This window comes from Toxorhynchites rutilus, chromosome 2 (assembly GCF_029784135.1).
Source record: "Toxorhynchites rutilus septentrionalis strain SRP chromosome 2, ASM2978413v1, whole genome shotgun sequence".
Taxonomy (NCBI): Eukaryota; Metazoa; Arthropoda; class Insecta; order Diptera; family Culicidae; genus Toxorhynchites; species Toxorhynchites rutilus.
The window spans coordinates 307774030-307795939 of NC_073745.1; the positions used below are offsets into that span (position 1 = coordinate 307774030).

At 37.1% G+C, this 21910-nt stretch overlaps 1 protein-coding gene across 4 annotated transcripts in view; it reads left to right on the top strand.

Moving 5' to 3' along the window:
- Positions 1–21910, top strand: part of LOC129769835 (uncharacterized) — a 427637-nt gene that overhangs the window by 319053 nt on the left and 86674 nt on the right. For 2 of the 4 annotated variants that reach the window (XM_055772318.1, XM_055772321.1), the window contains exon 3: positions 17667–17792. The exons of 1 other annotated variant lie outside the window; for it this stretch is intronic. The gene's annotated coding sequence lies outside the window, so the exon portion shown is untranslated. Of the gene's footprint in view, positions 1–3366; positions 3413–17666; positions 17793–21910 lie in introns of all 4 variants that reach the window. One more of the 4 variants, XM_055772319.1, reaches the window with a different exon arrangement.

Consider the following 21910-nt stretch of genomic DNA (forward strand, 5'->3'; position numbering starts at 1 on the left):
GAAAACAGTCAAAGACGAGAAGGACATGTTAAGAAAATGGAAAAAAAAACTGAGAAACTGGTACCGGATGACACTGTAAAGACTTTGATGGAGGGTATCAAGCGAAAATGCGTTCAATTTTACACTCAAGGCTCCATCGATTAACTTTTCTTTTGATTTTTGAAGTAAATATATGTATAAAACTACCCTAAAATTTTGGTTTGATTCTAAACATTATAAGAAAATTAGAAACTATTTCAATCGAACAGAAGTTGAAAATAGAGTTAAAGACGAATAGAATAAATAATTTTATTTTGATTGCTTTTGAAAAGATGAATTATATTTGAATAACTGTCACTACACAAATTTAGCATAAACATAAATTAGCATAACTTTATAAGCTTTTATAATTTAGCATTAATTTCACAATCTATATCTTCCGGTTAGAGGTAAAATCAATAACACCACCATGTTATTCAATTATATTTTTGTAATTTTTTGAACAATATTACTGATATTATTATTTGATACATCTGAACTCTACTAATCGTTTTTGACGTATTACAATAGTAGTTTTATGTGGCACTTAAGCGAAAACACAGACAGATATTTTATTTTCTTATTTTCATTACTATCTGCTTTGATCAACTCTTGTTTGAAACAAATTTTCGCAGAACATCTTACGTTTTGTAGAAAAGTCAAAAACAAGACGTACCCTGATACAAATCTCAAAAAAAATCTCAGAAATAGAGAAATCATTCGTGAACTATTCCGGCTATGAGAAGTGGCAAGAAATATGAAATGGAGAATTTGTAGAATTGCAACGAACCAGAAAATATCAGCATCAATAATTTGCACGGAGTTGTAACATTTTCCTCATTTAATGCACTGGCGGCGATAACCCTCCTCCGCGGATGGTTGTATTTTCTTTTCTTGGTCTATGGCCCTTTTCACGGTCCACCGGGACACTCCCACGGTGATTGAAATGCCAAATTTGCACGTGAGATAAATCACAAATACGCAGCCACTTTGTTATGGTGCAACTGTCAAACCGGCTTCTTTTACTTGGAGTCTATTATGACATGAATTGGAACTTACGTGTATGCGAAGAGAACAAAAGTATTATATGTACAGGTGCAACTCAAACCTTATTTGTACGATGGTGCAAACATTATCCCGCATACTGTAGAATGATATGCACTGAGGATAGCTACGATCGCCTTTGCGGTGGTAGTAGAGATGTATTAAAATTACATTTCGCTGTACTCTAGTTGCTCTCATGATTATCAGAGTTTTAGAAGCACTAATCGAGTCGATCAAAACGTGGGATACGATATGTTTAGGTCATGCTCGACATTCTACAATTTTTCAATTGTTCATTTAAAAAAATAGTTAATTCATTGCGATAGAAGCGTAGAAATATTTCTAATCAATTTATGTAAACATCTTTGCGATCTATTGAAACATGGTCGAGTTAAAAGCCATCGAAATCTTTCATTATTTCCTACATTTATTTGATTTTTATTTTCATCACAACTTGACGTGACGTGACGTGTAAAATTGAACTCAGAGACAAAGTGAACCAAAGTGAACCAAAAATTTCTCGCTTCTGCCAATGTTAATAACCGAGATCCAGATCACCATATCACTTCCTGCCATATTCTTCAGAATGCTAAATGTAACATTGATTATAAAATTGAGGTTTGGCGATCTTTAAGAGGGCACAGATACGTGAAAGTCAGGTCTACTAATTTTGCAACGATGCTAGGTTACAATTTCAGTTAAATTTCCCTTAGCGATATGGTTTAAAAAGTTATGCCCGAAAATTTCATAAACTAGAACGAGGCGTCCTTGAAACATCATTAGATCATTTTCTTTAACACCTTGCGGGTTCCTTCTTTACGGACTTGTGTGAAATTAGTGGATAAAAGTTTTTGTTGCGTGCAAGTTTCTGTTCAACGTCTTGCTGGATGTAATGAATAAAGAATTATTTCAATTGAAATAAATTGACTGTTTATCAAGTAACAACCTTCAAAATCATGCTCATTAGATAGAGAATTGAATCATTCATCTTTCCACATAATTCATTTTTGTCTTGATCGTGACAGAGAAAAGTTATGGACTGAAACGTGAGCATGGGTCAATGTAGAAAAATTTACAGATATTTGAAAATCAAAAAAAGTTGTTCGAATAGAGTTTTATGAAAGAAATTAATTATGTTAAAGAAAATTGAAAAAAGTTATTTGAAAGGACCCAACACACATTCTCGAGATAGTACTTATTCCGTATAGAATATTTTTATCTATCTTTAGCAAAATTTCCATTGGTCGGAAAAGGGTCTAAGAAAAGTTATAGCCCAAAACCTATACAACTTGTATGGGGGAAATAAATTATTTTAAAGAAAATTGAAAAAGTTATTTCAAAGGACCCAAAAGACATTTTTGAGATAATACTCATTAGATAGAGAATACTTTTATCCATCTTCAGTCAAATTTTCGTTGGCCGGAAAAGAGTCTGAGACAAGGTATGGGCCAAAATGTATACAAGTTGTAGGAGGGAAATTAATAAATTTATCAAAAATAGAAATAGAACTTTTTCACACTCGAAAAAAAATTAAGGAACAAAGTGTGAAGTCTGAATTTTTAGGCGGTTTTTGAAATGCTTTAAAATCGTGAAATATCAACGCATGAAGATAGGATATAAATCTCTTTAAAGCATAATTTACATAGATTTACACGGAATATTTTACAGAGAAATTTGTATTTCGATGTATGTAGATGTAGTGGATAAAAATATCGGGAAGAAATGAGAAATCGTTTTCTTTCTGTTTTTTCAAAGATAGCTAATTCAATTAACGTTATGAACTATCTATCATTTGATTTCTATAACGTTGTGGACCATTCAGTACTGAGATATTATTGTATGAACGAAAAATTTCGAATTCGTATTTGATAATAAATAGTTCAATAAATAATCATCGAAAAACAGTTTTGAAAACTCTAACAATTTCTATACACCCAGGATTTTTTTACGCAGGGGATAGAATTTTGTTATAATTTGTCGCGGTACACCATAGTAGATATACTTTGAGTATTTTCTAAAATTCTCATTTCCAAGCCTATTAATAATGGGGAAAAAAAAGAAAAACTAATTTTTTCACTATAGCTTTTAAAGTGAACCATATAGGAGTATTATCTTAAAAGAATCACACATATCTATAAAAGGCGTAAGAACACATTTAAATACGAATTATAGTAGTACTGAATCTAATACTAAAAAAATCAATATTTCAAGATTTTTTTTAGTACTTAAATTTTTTAGGAATTTATTTTTTGATTACATTTCTCGATATATCATAATAAGATGCACTTTCGATTTTTTTTTCAGTTTTTTATCTCAAAGCTATTGAGAACGGCGTGCTAAAAAATGAAAGGTACGTTTTTCACCATAGATCCTATGGATAGGGATTCGAAAAATAGTCAAAATTTCTATACAATAGAAATTTTTACTTCCTTTTAACTTTTTACTTCCTTAGCCAGCCAGACCCTTTCCCCCGTACAACTCGTGAACGTTTTAATTCTTCGATTAATCAAATTATTTATAATTTTTCTTCTATTAATTAAATTATTTATAATTTTTACAGGCTCAGTTACATAAGTTTTAAGGAACCGAATTCTAACTATATTTTTAAAACTATATATAAACAATTTCCTAATTCTAAAACCGATTACTCGCGGTTGACTCCTTCCCATACAACTTGGCCTATAACTTTTCTCAGACCCTTTTCCGATTAATCAAATTGTGGCTGGAATATAGGTGAAATATTTCTCTAGCGAATGACTTCGATAACTCTATTCGAACAACTTTTGTTTTAATTTCAAAATTCTATATATTTTTCTATATTGACCCATGCTCACGTTTCAGTCTATAACTTTTCTCTGTCACGATCAAGAAAAAATGGGTGGGTTATATCTATGATTTAACCGCAAAGTTGACGTGGGACTAGCATAGCTTAGCAATCATTTGTTTGTATTGATTAAATTTTGATTGAATGAAACAATTTCCAGTTTCAATCGAATTCAATATATTTGCTTTGTGAGTAAAGAGATTGACTAAATGCCATGTAATTCATTTTGCCATGTCAATTCATGCATTGTGATAGATTATGTTCTCCGTTAAAATAAAATTTAATGACAGTTCTTTTACGTTTGGTTTGATGCCTGTGAGGCCCTAAATCCAGACAGGAATCACCCGGCGCATCAGAGCACTTATTCATTGCGCAAGTCCATACGTCTTACCTCGAGGTCGGTCCGTAATCGAAAGAGGACTATGCAACGATGTTTCAGAGCTTCTCGCCACGTTGACGTGTTGCCAGAATCAATAATAAATGCACACCATGACTTCCTAAATGAGCTACTCTTATTGAAGGGTATATTGACCTCACTCACAATGCCTAGGACAAAATATGTGAACGGAAGAATTATCAAACGATTATTTTATTTTACATTTCCATCTCAAGTTTGCATCTCTCAAGTGTACGTACTTCTCGAGCCGCGAATTTGCTTGATTTGATGAACTTCAGGCGCTCAGTCCAAAAGTACCTCCGGCTTGCATGAAGCAACAACTTCAACTTATACTTTTTATATTATAGAGCCTTTAAACTTGAAAGTTCATTCGCCTCTAATCTCTGCAAGATTTTACCAGGTTCCTGAATTTAGAAGATCATGTTACGGAAAGATATTCTAGTCTGCACAAAGGCAAGCGAGTTCGAAAGTACTCGCAGTTTGAATTTATTTGCAATGCCGATTTTCCCAGACACCTTGGTTTAGAAGTCTGTATTAGATAAACACATTTCAGTCGAAACAAAAATACCCCAGACCTGCATGAATTTGCAATGCCAATTTCCTCAGACACCTTGGTTCTGAAGCCTGTGTTGGGGAAATACGTTTCATTCGGAACAAAAATACCCCCGACTTGCATGAATTTGCAATGCCATGGATTTGAAGTCTGTGTTAGGGAAATACATTTCAGCCGGAACAAAACATACCCCCGACATTCATGTGTTTGCATTGCCGATTTCCACAAGGCTGCTTGGTTATGATGGCTGTGTTGGGGAAACCGTAAATCGGGCCAATCAAAACGAGGTAGTTAGCGCGTTTAGATAACGCTTAACATTTTACAGTTATTCAATTGTTTATCTAATGAAAAATAACATTTTATTAATTGCGATGGATGCGTAGAAATATTCCCTATCAATTGATGTAAACGTCTTTCCGATCCAGTAAGAAATGTTCGAGTTATAAGCATTCGGAATCTTTCATTTTTTCCTGCATGTTCTGTGTTTAGGTTTTCATTTTACCCCCCATATATTCCGGTTAGACGTAGTCCCACGTCAAATAATGAATTATGTGGAAAGATGAATGATTCAATTCTCTATCTAATGAGCATGATTTTAAAGGTTGTTACTGGATAAACAATCAATTTATCTCAACTGAAATGATTCACTATTCATTAAATCCAGCACGACGTTGAACAGAAACTTGCACGCAACAAAAACTTTAATCCGCTGAACTTTTATCCGCTAACTTCACACATAGAGGCTAATGAACTGCAAAGTTTAAAGCTTCTCGAAAACTTGCAAGCATAGCAAGCAACTTCACACAACTCAAAACGTGCGGTCCCAGGCGTATGTCTTCCAGATTTCATCTCGGTCCTTAAAGTGTTAGGTGACCTTTTTTTTCAAGTGACCCAATTCATCCAAATTACAATCAAAATCAAATAGAAGTGTTCCTATAATCATCTTGATGACAAATGTACCATACATTATTAATAATTTGTTTTGAGTGCATCAGCTCTGAATCGGCGATGCATTGGAGTACCCCTCATAAATTTTGCTATCAGTTTACATTTGACTTTTGAGTAATTTTTAATCCAACTTGGGAGCACCTAGTTAGAAGCAGCCCAATTAGCGAACAAGTGCTGTACCAGTACAAGTGTCTTCCGATACATGAATTGTGTGTTGGTTATTGTATGGGTATTAATCTTTTTTTTTTAGAATAAAAAAAATGTTTTTGAGAAAAATGAATGTCAATTTTTGTTTTTTTTATTTTAATGTTATGTTTTAAAAAATTGTTTTACATTTTTTAATTGAGGTTCAAATTTTCCAAATTTTTAAGGTCTTATAGTTTTTGAGTAAGAAATGTTTGTTTCAAAAAAAATATTTTCAGAAATCGTCTAGATTTTTTTTTATTTACATTTAAAATCCAAATTTTACTGCAATCTGAGATGGTGCTGCCAATGAATAGTCGAGTCGGCATGAAATTTCGTTAGCAGGAAAACAGAAAATTTTAGAAGCAAGGATTTATTTTGAAAAATGCTTTAAAATGCTGAGTTTTTAATGCGAAAACCAGTCAACCAAGTAAATGACTGGGACTGTCGACTCCCGTCAGACTCACAGGATGACACGAAACAGACCAGCGTCAAACCTTGTTACACATCGGGGAACCATTTTCTTAGCCTCGTCGTTTCACATCGATGATTTTCCTGTCCTCGAGGAGTGTTGTCATCGTGTTCACAGCTTTTGCTTACGCGATAAATTGAGCTAGATAAAGGAGCCACAACGATGAGCTTCGAGGTGCTGTTTAATTAAACAAAACTTCCCAAACGAACGCGAAAAAAAAACGCCCGACACAAAGCAGAACTTTTCGATAATCGTACAGAAACCCAACCCAAAAAAAAAGTTTATGACTGTTGAGAAACCGCACACACTTTCAAACAAACTCTTTTAGAGCGAGAGAAAAAAAAAGGAAAATTCGCCGGATTTGGCTAATAAAAAAGCATCGGCGATTGTTTTCGTTTATATTTTCCTCTTGTGAACATCATCATAAATATTTCGCTTTCAACGGATGGAACGGCCGCAGGCCGCAGCAATGGGTTCGAAAATTTTTATCGAACGCAAAATGAAAAGAAACCGCATGATTTAGGGTCGGATCTATGTCATTCTCAGGCATCTCGATTTAGTATGTGTCCGTTGTTGTTGTTGGGATGGATTCTGGGAGCACTTTAGGTGATTGGCGCAAAGTCTGAGTCCTGGGTTATTATGAAAATTGCCGGGGCAGTACCATCTGGAGCAAGGAAAGTAAAAAAAAAGACTAAATCGCTTTGACAGCTTGGATCCGTCGTTGAGTTCATTGTTTAGCTTTGTCGGAAAATTGCTCATCCGATTTACACTCAGCCTCAAAATCTTATCCACACGTTATCCACCGTAACATGATTCTGCACTTTGGACGACCGCCAGAAGAGGAGACACAATACGCCCTGTCACTGTCATCCTGCTCCTCATGCCCGTCTAGATCGTCCAGAATTTTCGACCCCCCGAGAAGCAACAAAAAATTTTTTTTTCACAAGCGAACGTCTTAAAATTGATGACTTGGGGTTTCTTTTTGGGTTAGCGCGCTGATAATTGTGGAGTAACAAAAATTTGCGAGATAAAACCTGCCGGCGTTAATCAAAATATTCAGTCTCCCATCAAAAGTCACAAATTTATGAACGAACCATCCTTCATCTTCCTTATTTCGCGAAATCGAATCTGCACATTGCTTTTTTGCGAGGATCAAGATTAGCACGGATGAGCACCCGGTTTCATTATTTCCCGTGTATGTGTGCGCGTGTGTGTGCACGTGATTTGCTTTGACAAATCTGCTGTCAAACCGGGGGGAGCAAGAATAGGGCTTCCGGTTACATTGTTCGGTGGTTTTACAACGTCAAAGAAGTTTCGCAAACCGCAAATCAATACGCTGTCAGCAGTTGCTGCTGCTGCTCGAATGGGAACTGTTGCCATGTTATACATTTTATTTCCTCTATAGATGATGAGAAACATTGGACCGCTGCTATTGAAAACAAAACAAATTTAGTGGGCTCCGAAGGCAAAATAACGCGCCAGAAAACATCACATCCCAATAAAAATCGATGGGTTGGTTGCTCTAATGATAGGGGTCTTTTCCGGTCGACGGGACGTGTATAATATGGGATGATGGTTTTCCGCTTTTGAAACAACCGTCCAGGAAGATTGGGAAGCGGGGCTAAATGCGACGATGGTTCTTATTAAATGGGGCAGAAACTTTCAAACGACACGAAACGGATAATTTAGTGCGGCTATTTGTCATTTGTCGTTTTTTGGTTGGTGCCAGGATGGGAGGTTCTAGCAGGGCACATTAGAACCGTGATGTATAATTATTATCAACCATATCTCTTCGGCGTGCTTTTTCTATTTTTTTCTATACCTTTCTTATGTAAATTTGACAACTCACTTCGAGAGCTCGGTCGCTTGCTTGTGAGAAAGATGTGCCCATATCGATTTCCGGATTAGCTAATTGAGAGGAATTAACGCTATAAATCAAGTCGGGCCCTAGCGCTAGAATAGAGATTGCATTGCTAATTTAAATCAGAATCCAATTTCTGTTTTGATTTCTTAATTAGGACCTGAGGTCTTAATTAGTACTCTATTGTATTTGTTTCATATGGAGTTTGGAGATTGAATGCAGCCTTTTCCGATAAAAATAAAAGAAGCGTCATACAGAAGAACGAAAAAATATGTCATTCAAAGAATTGTTCATCAGTTTTTTGCCTCGTCTCTCTGATATTTTTTCAGACTATGTGATAGGAATGAATTAAATCAATTTTGAATGCTCTACTCTCTATTCAATTATTATACCTATTTTACACTATGTATTCGATAGAGAATATGACGAACCATTCCGTTGATTGTCATCTGCAGTTTCTTCTTTTAAATCTGTAGGAAAACTACAAAAACTATTTGTTTTCATAAATTTCCATAGCCTTAGTTTGTTTTGACTTCCATGCTCTGGTGGTTAGCTTCATACCACTATCCAGATTTATCTGGAATCTTCCAGACTTCTAGAGTTTATTCAGACATCCAGACTTTCCTATGTCTAGTCCAGAAGTTTTACGGTTCGTCCACATTCCACATTCGTAAGAGTTGATGAACTTTTGGCGACTACTCAATCCCTGACAGATGTATAATCATATTTCTAACAACCTAAGCTGTAATCCCTTCCGCAGCAACATATTTGATGAGATTCGGCACGGATGGATGACTGTCATCAGAAGCAATTCCTCAGAGAGTCCTTGGTAGGTGTTATATTCTAGGAATATCTTTTTGTTTCGTAATAATGTGTGGCACATTCAGTTTTAACCGAAGAACACAGCTCACACCGGAATAGAATGCCCTCTCTACATCCGTGCTGAACTTTGAAGTCACTTTGGATTCTTGAACAAGGCTCGGATTCGCGGAAATTGAATGATCGAACAGTAAAAGTTATCGCTAAGCCCGTTAACAATCGTAAATTCGTACAAACTTTCTCCCGAAAAAAAACATGAAAATCAATCTATATAAATAAAAATAGATTGAAAAATATTTTACCAAGCGCGAAACCCGAGGAAGGAGTCGTCCGATTTGAGCCGTCTTTCTTTTGTTGTATCCGTATCTGTCTGTAGATCGATGATATGGAGAGGAAAATCGGAAAATTTTCGGAAAACTCTGAACGAAAGTCGGAAAATACGGAAAATTGAATTGCCAAATGTTTTCCAATTATAACAAGATGAGCGGTGTCAGTTCAATTGCTCTGGAAGTGGAATCATCTAGGAAGTAAACTTCTGATTTGAGCATGAACAATATAAAGTCTTTATATTGTTGCATTCGCATGTTGTATAGATTTAACGTTATAATCAATTTTGAGCGGGATGAAGTTCGCCCAAAACGTGACATCGAAGAAACAACAATACCATGCAAGCAAATGCCCGAATTGCATGCAAGAATGATACTTGTTGCCAGGGCGGTGAAAGTTCAGTCTCAATCGAAAGAAACCGACGAAAATGGCAAAGAATACCATTTGTCATCAAAGAAAGCATTGCTCGATCGCTTGAATTTGGGTAACCTTGTCAACTGAAATCCGAAAGGGTTAATTGTCAAACGAACGCTATTCCTTCTCATTTGAATGTGATTAATTTACTTGGTCGAACGAAAACAAAAAATGCATTCTCACAACCTCGGCTTTCCGCATTGAAGCATGATTTCGATTTATTCACTGTCATATAAGCAAGGCATACACAGAGCAGACGATGGGAGAGCATTTTCTAATGCCCCTTACTGATGTGTTAGTACACTCTCACTGTAATGCGAGGAGCGTAAGAATAAAAGAAATAAAAAATTCACTCTCGCCAGTTGTTCCTCTGTTTTTGTCTGAAAACAAACCAGGTGTCGATTGAGTGTCGGTCACTAGTTCAATTGATAGGGACAAACGTAAATCTCAAATAACAGCATGACAAGTGGCTTGAATGAAGGTGCGGCTATTCAATCGAGGGGAAGGGATACAGTGAGAAGAGATCCGTATGAGTGAAACATGCCCGTGTACCAAAGTAGCCAATGAGCCCGCGATATTCGTGTGAAGAGAAGTGTTGTCATCAACAAGTGTTGATGGTATTCGTCGTTCGAACTCGAATGAATGAATTGATTACTTTCAGCACTGCTTGTTGCATTATGGGACAAATTGGGCGTCGAATAAAATAGGAGAAACCTACCTTGATTACTTGTTTTACTTATTCCACAATATATGTCATAGGGAAAAAATGCCGGAAATATTTCCTATTGATTTGTGTCTTTGGAATCAAAATCTTTCCATTAAATAAAAAAATATTTATGTTCAAAATCTATACATTTTTTACTACTCGAAACATTGAAATGGAATCCTGTACAGAGCAGATTCGATTTTATGCAGTCCTCAATTTCTTTTCATCATATATGATCGAGTCCTGTGTATAATCGAATTAAAAAAAATGTTTTTTAGTTGTTTTATTTACATATATTTTTTGTGTTTTGAATATAAAAGAAGAATTTATTTTTATTTATTCTCTTAAAGTCACGAAATACATCTCTCGCATAAAACATACATACATCCGGAATCTTTCAAGAGGGGATAGAGGATCATATTTTATGAAAAAATCGTTCTACGCACATATTCGAATTTAAAAAAATGACAGAGTTATTGTAATTATCCTTTGTTTCGTAGGACGATTCTGTTACTTCCATTCAAAATATGAGAAATTCAGTACAGGATATAGCTGTGAAACATCTAAATTAGTGGATTTAAAAAAACATTTTTGGAGGTGAAAAACTTTAAGTTAAGTGGTTTTAAAGATGTTATTATTAATTTTATCTCAAAAATAAAATGCAAAATAAACTCAGTTGTTTCTATCCACCAAATTAAAGCTTTCTAATTTGTTGTTTGACTCCCTATTGATCTAATTAAACCATGCTCTGCTCCGAAAAGACCGTCATATAAGAAAATGCAACAAAAAATGATTTTTCTCGATGACAATGCCCAGTCACACCAAGCCAGTTCGGCTAGGGAAACGGCTTATCCACCACACTTGGTTCCTTCAATTTTTACTTCTTCAATTCAATTCTTACGAAATTCTGTACGAAAATAGCTACATTTGCTATTATAATTGAGGGGCTCAGAAGGGAAGGGGTTTAAGTGACTTGATCGATTTGCCTCGCGTAACCTTTTCTTATATGTCGGTCTTTTCGGAGCAGAGCATGGTTTAATTCGATCAATAGTCGCTAATGATAGTTTTAGAGATTTACGGGTAGTGCAAGATTAAACTTCGTGGATCCTAGAAACATTGTCTTCTTTCCGAAACGATTTGCCATTGCGGTCAATGCAATGTGAAATGACACGAATTTTTGACAACTTGAGATGTCGGTTTGCGACAAAATATAGGTGTACCACTCAGCTCGCGTAAAGATGACCGATGATCGATTCCTCAACACGACCGCATCGTTGATGTAAGACTACGATTGTTTTTCTATTCAATTGTGGATAACTTCGGATATTGTTTTTGAAAGCATCAAAATTTAAAAAAAAAACAATTAAAAAAAATAATGTTTTCGAGACCCTGAATAAAGCCGATGGTTTGCGTGGTTTTGTAAAATCAGCTGAGAATGATTATTTCATGATTCGTGTTCTCGCTAGCTGGCACAAGCTAGCGTTTCACCAAATTTCACCATATGTTGGAATTGTGTTCTTATGGTCGATACACGAACTCCAATGCATACGCATCACGAACGTTCTTCTTCTTGACGAACAGCTAATACATACTTGTGACCACAGGTGATGGAAAAATATTTGTTGACGTAGAAACTGAAGGTGAAATCTCGTGTCACTGAGGTTGCTGCCATCACTACACAATCGATTTAAAATGTTCTGTTGTCGTTCAGCGAAAGGTGTTGTATAATATAATGTGTGGATTATTCCTTTGGAAATTATGTTTTTGGGAGCATTTGAGATGTAATCTTGCTAAGAGATACTAAGAAACTACTTGAATACTAATACTAATGAGTTCAATGTTACAGTATCCCTCTAGACGGCGAGCAATTAATAGTACGTATTGATGCTGAGGCTGAGAATTGATTTGAACATTTTATTATCTCGTTGCTTTGAGAATGGTTTACGCTGATCAGTGCAAGCATATAATTTTCTTACATTACAACTTCACTGAAACATGGATAGCTATCTTTGACAATGCATAAAAACAATTCGTATGTGTGATTCAATCATACAAGAATATTCTCCACCTGACGGTACGAAAACCAATGCGGTGCATCTTTTCTTCGAGCCTCCAGTTCAGGTTTGAGAAGAAAAAATGGGTGGGTTATATATATGATATAACCGCAAGGTTGACGTGGAACTACCTTAGCCTAGCAATCATTTGTTCGTATTGATTGAATTCTTGATTGAATGAAACAATTTCCGAATTCAATTGAATTCAATATATATGCTTTGTGAGTAAAAAGTTTGAACACATGCCATGTAAGGTCAGTTCATGCATTGTGATACATTATGTTCTTCGTTACAAGTAATTTTAATGACAGTCCTTTTACGTTTGGTATGATGCCTAGAACAAAATATGTGAACGGAAGAATTATAAAACTATTATTTTTTTTTTATTATTTTCCTCTGGAGTTTGCATCTCTCAAGTGTACGTGCTTCTCGAACCGCGAATTTGCTTGAAACTTGAAAGTTCATTCGCCTCTAGTGTCTGCAAGATTCTCTCAGGTTCCTATGTTTAGAAGACCGTGTTAGGGAAACATATTGTAGTCTGCACAAAGGCTAGCGAGTACAAAATTACTTGCAATTTATATTTATTTGCAAAGCCGATTTCCCCACACACCTTGGTTCTGAAGTCTGTGTTTGGGAAACGCATTTCAGTCGTAACAAAAATACCCCCAGCTTACATGAATTTGCAATGCCGATTTCCTCCAGGCACTTTGGTTTTGAAATCTCTGTAAGGGAATACATTTCGGTGGGAACAAAAGCTCCCCCTACTTTCATGTGTTTATAATGCCGATTTCACCACCGCTGCTTGGTTTTGAAGTCTATGTTCGGGAACACATTTTTGTGAGAACAAAAATATCCCTACTTTCAAGTATTTACAATGTCGATTTCTCCAAGGCTTCTTGGTTCTGATGACTGTGTTGGGGAAACCGTTAATCGGGCCAATCAAAATGAGGCAGTTTGGGCTTTTAGATAACGCTTTACATTTTACAGTTATTCAATTGCTTATCCAATGAAAAATAACATTTTATTAATTGCGATAGATGCGTAGAAATTTTGCCTCTCAATTGATGCAAACATCTTTCCGATCCAGTTAGAAATGTTCGAGATATAAGCACTCAGAATTTTTCAATTTTTCCTGCATGTTCTGTGTTCAGGTTTTCATTTTACCCCCCATATATTCCGGTTAGACGTAGTCCCACGTCAAAATTAAAATTTGCATACATATTAAAATTACGCTGCGATGTGAGATCTTTTGTTCACATCACACTACCCACGGAAAGATTTCGCTCTCAGAATTGGCGTCGGGCAAAACTTCTCTGGCTGCAGGCTGGATGAAGCAAGACTGGAACGAAACTGAAAATGAGTTTATTTTATATGTACTCTTCTGCTTCGCTTATGTGCGTCAGTGCAGGCTCTGCATTTTGTTTCCTGTGGGCGTATTCTGAAAAAGTGTATTCTAAAGCGCAAACCAAAAAGGCGCGTTCGTTCAACACGGTAGCAAAATAGAAACTGAGGCTGTCCAGAATGAGCGCAATGTTTATGATGCTTCTTTTTCTTTTTTCACTTGCATAGAATGATACACGATGGTTAGTTACCATTGTTTTCGCAATGGTATGATGGTTGCTCGTTTTGATTGAAATAATTTGAGGAGCGCATATTGAACCAATCAGAACATGTGATTTAGTGCGTTCAAATTATGCTTAGTATTCTGCGATCATTAAGTGGTTTGTAAATAAAAATATATATTTTTTTTATTTGGTTTTCCAATGGTTGGATGTAAACCGAATGTGTCCCAGCCAAGTCGTTCCCCAGCGTATGGTTTAAGTGATAATTGGAAGAGCAGTCTCTCCGGTGAATACGATGTATTAGAAAAGGATTCTTATTTCACGTTTTGAAAATGTTCTGACGGCTCTTTTCACATTTTGACTGTTTTTATCAATGCATAGCTCTAATAGATCATGTTGCCGGTAGTGATCCCCATTAGCAATTTGGCTCGATGTCATCAGCTCAAAGTGTACGATAGCTTTGTGACTTAAATAATGATTTTACCTCACTGAATTTTGAATGCTTGGTACGTGGTTTATACCCACGACATGAAAATAAAATAGAAACCGAAAATCGTATCATATCGATTCGCCTCAAATGGTATCGCCCAGTTACCAGGACGAATAGTTTTAGAAAAGGATAGGCAACACTTTCAATAGTTTGTATAATTTGTTTCTGATAATTTGTTTTTTCTCAGTGTTTTTTCGGACGAAAACTAAATAAAGTTACTATTTTGTTTGGCTGTTTTATAGGGACTTCCAGCTGTTTGGCTGATTCGTCACACGACTTTACTTTCATTCCGAAGGAAGAATGTCGGGAGTTAGAATTGGACTCGTGACCGTAGCGTAAGGAATACGGATGCTAACCACTAAGCAAGATCACTTCTAATAGGTTACCAATACAAGTGATGCCGTTATAATGAATTCGAGTTATTCAACTATAAGCAGAGCGAAACTCTTTTCGAATACAGTCAACTCACCCTAACTCGATATTCAAAGGGACCATCGAGCTAGGGAGATATCGAGATACAGAACATTTTTTCATAATTTTTTTTATGTCATAAATTGTCTTTATTTAGGGTAAGCGTCCCAATTATGGTGTGTATTTGAATTTTTGATTCATTCCCTTAAAGTGAAAAAAAACCTTTCTCATATAAAAAAATTTTTTTTTCCAGAATCTCTCAGGAGGTGATAGACGGTTATATTTCACGAAAAAAATCTTCTATGCATATGTTCGAATTTCAACGATGACAGCGTTATAGAACTTTTTCTTTGTTTCGGACTCTGTTGCCTCAAACTGACTCTACATTGAAAAGTACGCTACGTAAGCTTATTCTGTTGCTTTCATTTGAAAGAAGCGAAAATTTAGTACAGGATATAGTGGTGGAACATCTAAATTAGTGGATTAAAATAACATTTTGGAAGTGGAAAATTTGAAAGTTATTTTTTTTCAATTTGTGATTATTAATTTTATCCCAAAAATTCATACTAAGCATGATTGTTCCTGTCAATCAAATTAGAGCTCTCTAACCCCTCTACAATTTGTTCTTTGACGCGCAACTTCTATCTCTCTTAATTTCGCTGCAATATTCCCGGACATGTTCTTCAGGTTTGTTTTAACGTTCGTAGATGTAATTTCGACACGATCATCTGAACCTTCCTGAAGATTCTGCTATCTTCAGCGTTTTTCTCAGCTTTTTCAACACTTTCCAGTATATCGGTGTCTGGCACCACAGAAAATCACGTTTTGGCCCTTTTTGCACTAATCATTAAAAGACATTGAGCAATCGAACGGTATTGTACTGTCGACATCAGCAGCAAGCTTACGACGCATTAATTATGCCAGCGGAATATCACCATCATCATTGAAGGAAAATTCGGCTTCCTGAAGCAATTTTAAATAGTCTCAGATTTTACCTTATTGATTTTAGAGGGTGAAAGTATTTCAATTGCATCCAATAGCGGTATATCTGAAGGGTCCTAGAGTGCATTAAAATACAGTAAGAATGCTGAATATCATGAACGTTGAAAAGGACAAATACCCTCCATTTCTTGCAATCTTCGTTTAACTAATCGAACTAATTAATCGAAAATGGCGAAAGTACTGATTCAGGTTCTTGATTATGTCGTAGTCCAGCTGCTGAGCTACGGAAGTAGAGATTTGCGGAAAAATTGTAAACTTATCAACGAATATGACCACCTTTGAGAAGAAATAGATATAAGTATGATACATTACCATAACACATAATTCCAGAAATGATACCTTTCTATTTCCATTGGAAATTTTTTCATCAAATTGCATGATCCATTCCTCAAAAAGCATTAAAGCCATCCAGACCTTGGTGCTGCTCTCGTATATCACTGGTAATGACTTCTTCTTATTGAAACATCGTAGATTTTTACAATTTCCATTGATCAGCAACGGTAGTTTATCGCTTCCGTCCATGTTGGTTGTGCTTTAAAGTTGGGAATTCCCAGTTTCTGGACAAATTCGCAAACCATATCCCGAAGAATAGAACCTGCGAGAGGCAAATCATTCTCTCTGGGTTGAGAAGACAAACATCCATTGACCGCTCCAGCTTTTCGATTCCGACCAACCTTATATGCTTTTGGTCTAGATTCAATTTTCCATTCCGATTCCATTTTTACTTTAGTTTGAGTAGTGTTGATACCGTACTTTGTGCAATACTGAAATTATTTGCAGCTTCAGACCCCTTCCGTCCATACTTTTCGACCTGCTCGATGATGCTCAAACGTTGCGCAATGGTTAGAGTCTCGCTTGAAAGGTTTTTCGTGGTTTTCCATACTTGAAAAGAAATTGCTTTTTTATTATTTATTATTTTTATGCAGATTTATGGAGCGAAGAATACTTTTAAAATCGAAAGTGCCATGAAATCCATCGAGTTAGGGAAAATATCGAGAAACAGAACATCGAGTTAGGGAGAGTTGACTGTATTACGTTCGACAAGAGCTCCAGACCTCTAGAGGGAGGTAATGTTGCTGTTTCGGTAATTTCGAGCAAGTGTGGAAATGGAATTTTGTCTTAAATACACATATTTTCAGTATCCCAGTATACATGTAACGGATTACATGGGCCTACCAACTCGTCAACTACGGAAAAGTTGCGAATTTGGCTCATTTGATAATAGCAATCTCTAGAAGGCCGTCTCGCATGAAACCGAGCCACTGCTAAACCTGACCTGTAACAACTCCGCGCAAACCATCGACGGTTTAATGCTCTTGAACTACATTTCACAAACTTGAACCACTCAATAAACATGAGCTCTAAACGTCAAACCGGTATCGTGGAGTGAACTTGCCATTCGATATCAAACCCGTTCTCTGCCGCCACTTGGAGAGTCGGTGTTGTTTTTTCTACGCAGCAGTACCAAGTGGTCGCAATTGACAAAAGTGTCACTCGGTTGCAATTGATTCGACGATTAAATGGATGTAAAAACTAATTGCTCTCCCTATGACTCCCTCTCTCTCTCTCTCTGCTTTCTAGATCGCCTCACATCTTCATTTTTCACCCTGAGTGTTTGTGCTTCCCACTGAGTCATCATCATCAGCAGGATTAGCATCCCTGATTCAACCGCGATACACGATACCGTTAGGACCCGGAGTGCTTAAGGTGAGTTATAGTGCCGCATAAAAGTATTTTCTTCCTTTGGGGGGTGAGGTTGGGGGGACACCCAACCAAGGGAGGTGGGCAAGTGGAACCGGAGTTTTAAAAATAGCAAATTCCTGACCCGGACTCGGCAACTTTTCATATTCCTTGACAGGCCGTAGGCCGATCGCACCACAATCGAAGCGCTGGGAGAGCGTAGGATCGTAGAACCGATAAAGTCTAGCGATTAAGTTGCGCAATTTATTATCCGTATTTATCTGTACTATTACATGATTGTAAGAGCAAGAACGGGAGGGAAAGTTTATCTGATTCGGAGGCCATTGGATCAATGGCCGTTAGAATCTCATTGAATTAAAATTGGTTTAATTCAACCAAACCCCTCCAAGATCCTGGGGAGATAGCTCAATCCTGGCTGGCTGACTGTCTGACTGGTTAGATAAAATTACTCCCATCTGTCGGTAATTTGACGTAATCATTCCTTCTGCAAGAAGCTGCCTCCCTAATGACTGTCATAAATGTTTGCGGCAGTGGCAGCGGAAAGTGCAAAATTAATTTAAATTCGTTCAAACACCAGCGCGAACCGTTTCTTGGTGTGTTTTTTTTCCCTCCTCTAAAACTCTGAAGCTCTGAAACGGAGAAAATAACAGCAAACACACCACACGTAGTATTATGAATTAATAAAATCTCGTCGTGATGATAGTTATTTCGTGCTCCAACAGTAATTACCCTTTATCATCATTAAATTCTATTATCGAGCAAAGGGAGAATTGGTAGAGATTGGAAGCTCTCCCGTCGGTCTCGTCGGGAAGTCTGTCTCCGTCGTCTCTGCGATGCCCTCGGGATTAGCCAAGGTGTGCAATCATCTGTTATTATCATTATCACCACCACCACCACCACCATCATTGCTGTCTTCTCCCATCCTCTCCCTTCTCCTTCTCCACCTTCACCACATTCCAACTTCACAACGACTCCGCGACAACGCGACTCGATTCGACTTCTGTGTCACATCATCGTTTCAACTCCTGGAAAAGACAGTTTGCGGCAGCAGCCTCCGCGAATGATGATTGTGTGTCCATAACCCTCGGCTGGATCGTTGATTAAAATTACAACAATCGCTCGTTGGTAGGTCTCGTTGAGGGCTCGAAGCGGAAATCAGACATCCAGCGATTGCTGCCGCTGTATGCCCCCAAGCCATTTCCGTCAGAGGTGTGACAAAACGTATCGAAGCTTATCATCAGCCGACCAAACGGCCCCAATGATTTCAGCTCGCTCTCCCTGAAGGGTTTGACATCTTCATCCGACAAACTGTTGTTGGAACGGCATTTCAGAATAATTCATGCAAATCAAATCAAACGGTACTCCCCCAAGAGCGCTCGATGGATGACGCATCCGGTAGTGACCTTGGCGGATTCCTGCTCTTGCCTGAATAGGTAAGAGCCGTTACCATCTGTGTGCCGTGATGTGGGGGTGTAGCAAAGAAACACCACCGGCAATTGCTGCCCACCCCCACAGAGAAGGCCTTCGGTTCTAACGAAACACCCTTCGGACGACTCTTTTCGATACCTCCTGCACACGCGATAAAGCAATTAAATCCATCCAAACCCGCCGCAAGCTACTAACTCTTCACGGGCGCTCGTGAAAACGCTTCAGGTTCAAGGTGTCACGCGTTTTATTTTGTTTGTCATCCAAACACAGAGCGAGAGAGAGAGAGGTGGATGCAGTAGTCCAGATGAGATTTCTAGCCGAAAAACGCGAAACGTCAAGAAGTGCGTGTGACGCGCCATCTCTCGCGAAGGCTGTTACTGATAACAACCTAAGGGAAAGCGCAAACAAAACACCACAAAGTGGTAAAAGTAACAAACAAACGAAAAAAACAATAATCACAGGCCTCGTTCGAGCGAAAGTGAAATGTCGTCGCTTTCGGGTTCGGCTTTCCGGTTGACGGAAAGTAACAGTTGTCTCGTCCCGGTTTGGTAACACTCGAAGTAAAAAACTATCGGAGACATTCCTTCTTTTTCGATTGTTTACGTAACGCTTATGGAAAAAACCCCAATGTGATTTCTGACTAACGCTGAACCTATTTATGAATCGGAATCATAATGTAGTAAGGGTCTATAGTTGGCATTAAAATTTCCATGCACTATGATAGATTTAAAGACTAACAAAAACACGATGCATGTATCAAACTGATTTTTCAGTTACACGTAATATTGTCCATCAAAAAGGGAAATACTGCAACATAAGCCTCGCCAGTTAGCAGCCAATTGCGACTGTCCAATAGAATAAAACAAATCATTTTCCAATATCTATTATTGGGCGAACGAACGTGACTTCAATCCCAGGACTCCCATTAATTGGCTGGCCTTTTTCAAGGCTAGAGGTGAATGAACTCTATAGTTTAAAACCTTTTTTAATGGGGAAAATCAATCAATCTATTACTACTATACTTCTGCTCCTGCCAGCGAGCAACATTTCTACAGGCTGAGATAATAGAATCTATGGCAAAACGGTTGCGCATCCACTTCCTAAGCGAGCGTTCGATGACCCTCCATTGACAATATACTAAATTGGCATTTTCCTGAGATTTGCTCAATTAACTGTCAAATACGATAACGCAATTATTTGATAGCTGATGATACCGTTCCGAATCATATTTCGGACGCTTTAGGCATATGATGCAGATAACAGATCTAAACTTTATGCACAGGTATTATTTGGTAGATATTTTTAATAAATTAGTTCAATATGCTTTTAAACTTTCTACTTTGGTACCTATTTGATTGAAGACATAAGAAAATCATCGAATAAAAGGCTTTTCAAATGAAGCGAATAAGAATCAAACTTCGGACACTAAATATAATTTCGGACAGATTGAATTCAAATTTTGGACACATTATTTTGTAATTTTTTGGACGAAAATTACATTACTTTTGATTATATTTTATAGTCAACTGCGAAACACTTACCAAGCAATCACAGTAAACTGTTAACGATGATGAGAACTGATGAAAGACGGGAGAAATTTAAATATTTATGAACGGTCAAACACAAACGATAATGAGTGGTGCTGTTGAATTTTTTCATACTATGTAATAATTAAAATGTTATTCTCAAATGAAGTGATAGTGAAATAAAGGGATCACTCTAAAGAAGCAATTGTGCTATTAAATTTATAGTTATATCATCAGTGCATGAAGCATTTCAAGATATTAGAACAAAGTGTCCGAAATATGATTCAGAACGGTAGTAGATTAGTTTAAAATTGGAAGCATTGGAAGCATCATACATTTGTTTTATTCATCCCTGGGGTACGTAACACCAAGCGAAACATTTTGGTATTCACTCGCACTCACATGCTGCATACAAGCAAATCGGAAGTTAATTTCGTAGTATGTGCGTGTAATACAGGGTCTTTCAGATTAAATGCACACGCATAAAATCGAATAGCTCCTTATAAAGAAAAAATTTCGCTCCGTCGATGGCAACACTGCATTCCCCACTTCGAAACGACAATATTCGGCTACTCGTTCAGTCCGATCGGATGGCTTTTAATGTCAAGATGTACAATTTACAAGAACGTGTATTTTTAGTGAAATCGTATCACTCGAGCAACCAAAGCCTTAATGAAACTTTGTCCTCTTATGGTAAGAATTTCAACATTTCTCTTCGTCGATTACTACCTCTGGGGTACGTGAAGGACCGTTGCTATGTTGATAAGTCACAAAATTTGGAAGAACTTAAAGAAGAAATAACTCGGACTTTCAACGGCATCGAAGTCGTAATGTTAGAGTTGTGCATGAAGAATTTTGTTCACCGTTCAAAACGCGTTATCGAAAATGGGGTGATCACATCGAAGATGTCCTAAAATAATGTTATTTAAAAACCGATTCGCTTTTGTAGAGGTTATTAAAACTTGTTGCGTGAGCGTTTAAACTCGAAGACCCTGTACATTCTCCGGTTCGGTGTTAATTTATTGGTCAGTTCAACTAATCGCACTGTACGCATGTGCTCATAACCATCTCCGATGCACCGGGTGCAAAAATTTTATTTACGATTTTTATTCTCAGGGATAAATTATATTCGGGTTTAGGATCCTAATAATGTAAAGCAGAAACTAGTTG